The sequence below is a fragment of the Mus caroli genome, chromosome 5 (assembly GCF_900094665.2).
Source record: "Mus caroli chromosome 5, CAROLI_EIJ_v1.1, whole genome shotgun sequence".
NCBI lineage: Eukaryota > Metazoa > Chordata > Mammalia > Rodentia > Muridae > Mus > Mus caroli.
Genome location: NC_034574.1, coordinates 136,075,697 through 136,079,417, shown reverse-complemented (window position 1 = coordinate 136,079,417; position 3,721 = coordinate 136,075,697).

Genomic DNA, 3,721 nt, shown 5'->3' with positions numbered 1-3,721 from the left:
GAATCTTGTGGGGGAGAGGTCTCTGAGTATGCCCGTGGGGGTTACCTTGATTGGTTTGCTGAGGCTCTAAGACTGGCCCACTGTGGGTGGCTCCATTCCCTAGTTGTATGGTAAGCTGTATAAGTGGAGAAAGAGAGCTGTGCCTTCATGGCTCTCTGCTTCCAGATTCTAAATGTGCCTTGACTTCCTCACCATGATGTGCTGTGCCTGAACAGTGAGGTAAAAGAAACTTGTTCTCCCTTAAGTTGCTTTGGTCAGGATATTTTCTCACTGCCACAGAAAAAGAAACCAGACACCTTCCTTCAATTGTCTTTGCCAGGCATTTTGGATGCAACAATAAAACCAAACCAAACCAGCCCAACTGTGAAGGAGGTAGAGGGCATGTCCATAATGGGACAGGGACTTTCTGCTTACATGTATGCCTGCAGCCTAGAAGAGAGCGCCGGATCCTGTTATAGATGGTTATGGGCCACCGTGTGGTTGCAGGAATTGAACTCATGGCCTCTGGAAGAGTAGCCAGTGCTCTTATCCACTGAGCCATCTGTACTGGCTGGCTTTGTGTGTCAACTTGACATAGGCTGGAGTGATCACAGTGAAAGGAGCTTCAGGTGAGGAAATGCCTCCCTGAGATCCAGCTGTAAGGCATTTTCTCAGTTAGTGAACATGGCAGGAGGGCCCCTCATGGGTGGGACCATCTCTGGGCTGGTAGTCTTGGGTTCTATAAGAAAGCAAGCTGAGCAAGCCAGGGGAAGCAAGCCAGTAAGGAACATCCCTCCATGGCCTCTGCATCAGCTCCTGCTTCCTGACCTGCTTGAGTTCTAGTCCTGATTCCTTTGGTGATGAACAGCAATGTGGAAGTGTAAGCTGAATAAACCCTTTCCTCCCCAACTTGCTTCTTGGTCATGATGTTTGTGCAGGAATAGAAACCCTGACTAAGACACCATATCTCCAGCCCTGGACAGTGATGGAGCAGAGGAAATAGTGTGGAGAAACTGACAAATAACACCCCGGGATGTTACTCAAGGTCAAAAACACTGACAAATCAGTTATGTAGCACCTTGTCTTGCATTGATTCTATGACAGTGGCATTTTACTATCTCTCCCCAAGCCCTTAACTATACCTGGGAAAACAGCGGGGAGTTGCAGATTGCATTTCCATCCAATGCCTCTCAGTTCTTGATTCTTTAATGCTTTCAAAAATATTTATTTTGTGTGTGTGTATGTGTGTGTGTAGGCTTATATTTTTCAAAAGCTACTTTAATATGTGTACTTAAATGCTTTATCCTTCCTTCTAGCCCACCACCCACCAGAGGTAGTGGAAAAGAAAGTTTAATAGGGAAAAGGAAGATGTGGTCCTGTTTAGAAATAGTTCTTTGGGGTGGATCCAATCTGCGTTGTCAGGATATCAGCAGTTCAGTTCACATGCAACAGCAGTGGTAGCTTGATCCACTCACAAGCACCATTCACAAATCAGCAATGGCAGTCCAATCCAGAAGATGGCCTTCCAATCCAGAAGATGGCCTTCCAATCCAGAAGATGGCCGTCCAATCCAGAAGATGGCCGTCCAATCCAGAAGATGGCCATCCAATCCAGAAGATGGCCGTCCAATCCAGAAGATGGCCGTCCAATCCAGAAGATGGCCATCCAATCCAGAAGATGGCCGTCCAATCCAGAAGAAATCACAAGGTTCTGCTGGTCGGTTTGAGTTCGTGGACGTGTCAGGAAGCCGCTGGGGAACACCACCAGAAGTTCTTTGGTGTGGTTCTTTCTATGAAGTCACGACAAACGATGATCAGCAAAGAGTGGCAAGGTGAACCAATACCACTCAGGGACATCCACTGTCTTGTTGGGTTACATTTGCACCCTTTCCAAAGATCATGTGTTCTCTTAAGCTCTAGCAAAACGCCACATGTCTGTTCTGCAAAACATGTCTGCCTCAGCAAAGATATCCTCTCATAGGACAGTTTCCAGAGAAACATCATGTAACCGAGTCTCAAGAGAAACCAGAAATTTCTACTTCCTCTGTGTGGTGTGTGTGTGTGCGCATGCTCCCAGACCATAGCACACATGTGAAGGTCAGAGGACAGTGAGCAGGAGTTGGTTCTCCCCATTCACCATTTGGATTGCAGGGATAGAACTCAGGCTGTCAGGTTCAGTGGCAGGTGCCTTTACCTGCTGAGCCATCTTGACAGACCCCACCCCCTTCTCAATGCATATTGCCATAGTTGGCTTCAGTTACCAACTTGACACATCTGGAAAGAGGGAACATCTGTTGTAGAATTACCTCTACCTGATAGCTGGTGGGCATGTCTGTGGGAGCGTGTTCTTGATGTAGGAGGGCCTAATCTACTTTGGGTAGCACCACCCTGAGCCTACGGTGATTCCGGAATCAAGCCAGTATGTGGCATCCTCCCTGGTGTCCTCTTCAGTTCCTTCCTCCAGGTCCCTGCCAGAGCTTCTGCCCTGACTTCCCTTAGTGATAGACTGTGGCCTGGAGGTGTGTGATGAGGTCAACCCTTTCCTCCCCAAACAGTTTTGGCCATGGTGTTTATCATAGCAACAGAAAGCAAACTAGAATGCATGTGTGTATAGGCATGTGTGTATTCAAGTATGTACAGGTATAGGTGTGTGTGTGTACACATGTGTGTGTGTATGTGGTTGTGTAGAGGCCAGGGGACAATCATGAGTATCATTCTCACAAATGTCTTCTGCCTTTATCGAGGCAATCACTCATTACCTGGGTGCCCACAGACTATGCTAGGCTAGCTGGCTGGCCAGCCCCAGGTGTCCTCTTGTCCCTACATCCCCATCACAGGGGTTACAGGCATTTCAGATGCCCCCCCCCCAATCTGGCAATTTTGCATGGGTTCTGAGGATGAAACTCAATCCCTTGGGTTTGAGAGGAAAGCACTGCTGCATGGACTGAGTTTTATCTCAGTGTGTGTGTGTGTGTGTGTGTGTGTGTGTGTGTGTGTGTGTGTGTGATACACAGTCTTGTGGAGTATCTCAGATTGGCCTCAAACCCCACTATCTTTCTGTCTCAGCCTCCTCCTCTCTGGGATCACAGGTATATGCTATAATGCCCAGGTAGTACTTGAAAAGTAGACAGATCATCCGGTGTAAGGAGAGCATGAGAAAAGGCCCCGGTTAAAGGATCCTAAGGGGCTGGAGAGATGGCTCAGAGATTAAGAGCACTGGCTGCTCTTCCAGAGGTCCTGAGTTCAATTCCCAGCAACCACATGGTGGGATGGTTCACAACCATCTGTAATAGGATATGATACCCTCTTCTGGTGTGTCTGAAGACAGCTACAGTGCACTCATATACATAAGTAAATAATTCTTTTAAAAAAAGGATCCTAAGGAGTTGGGATGTCTTAGAGGGGACCTTGGAATGGTGGCGAGGGTTTTCTGAGAAACTCTGTTAGGAGGATGCCTTTGGCCTCACAGTCGGAGAGGTTTCAGCCTGTGCTCATCTGGCCCTGTTGTTTGTAGCTGGCGTGGAGACAACACAGCAGGAAAGGCAGGTGAGAGAGGAGGACTGTGGTCTAAAACTGTAAGCCAAATAATCCTTTCCGAGCCCAAGTTGCTCTAGGTCAGAGCCATTTATCACAGTCCCGGAGAAGAAACACCTTCAGTTTAGAGCCATTCATTATGCATGTCACCTCAACAGCACAATAGCTGCGGCCCAAACCTCAACAGCACCAATAGCTGCGGCCCAAAC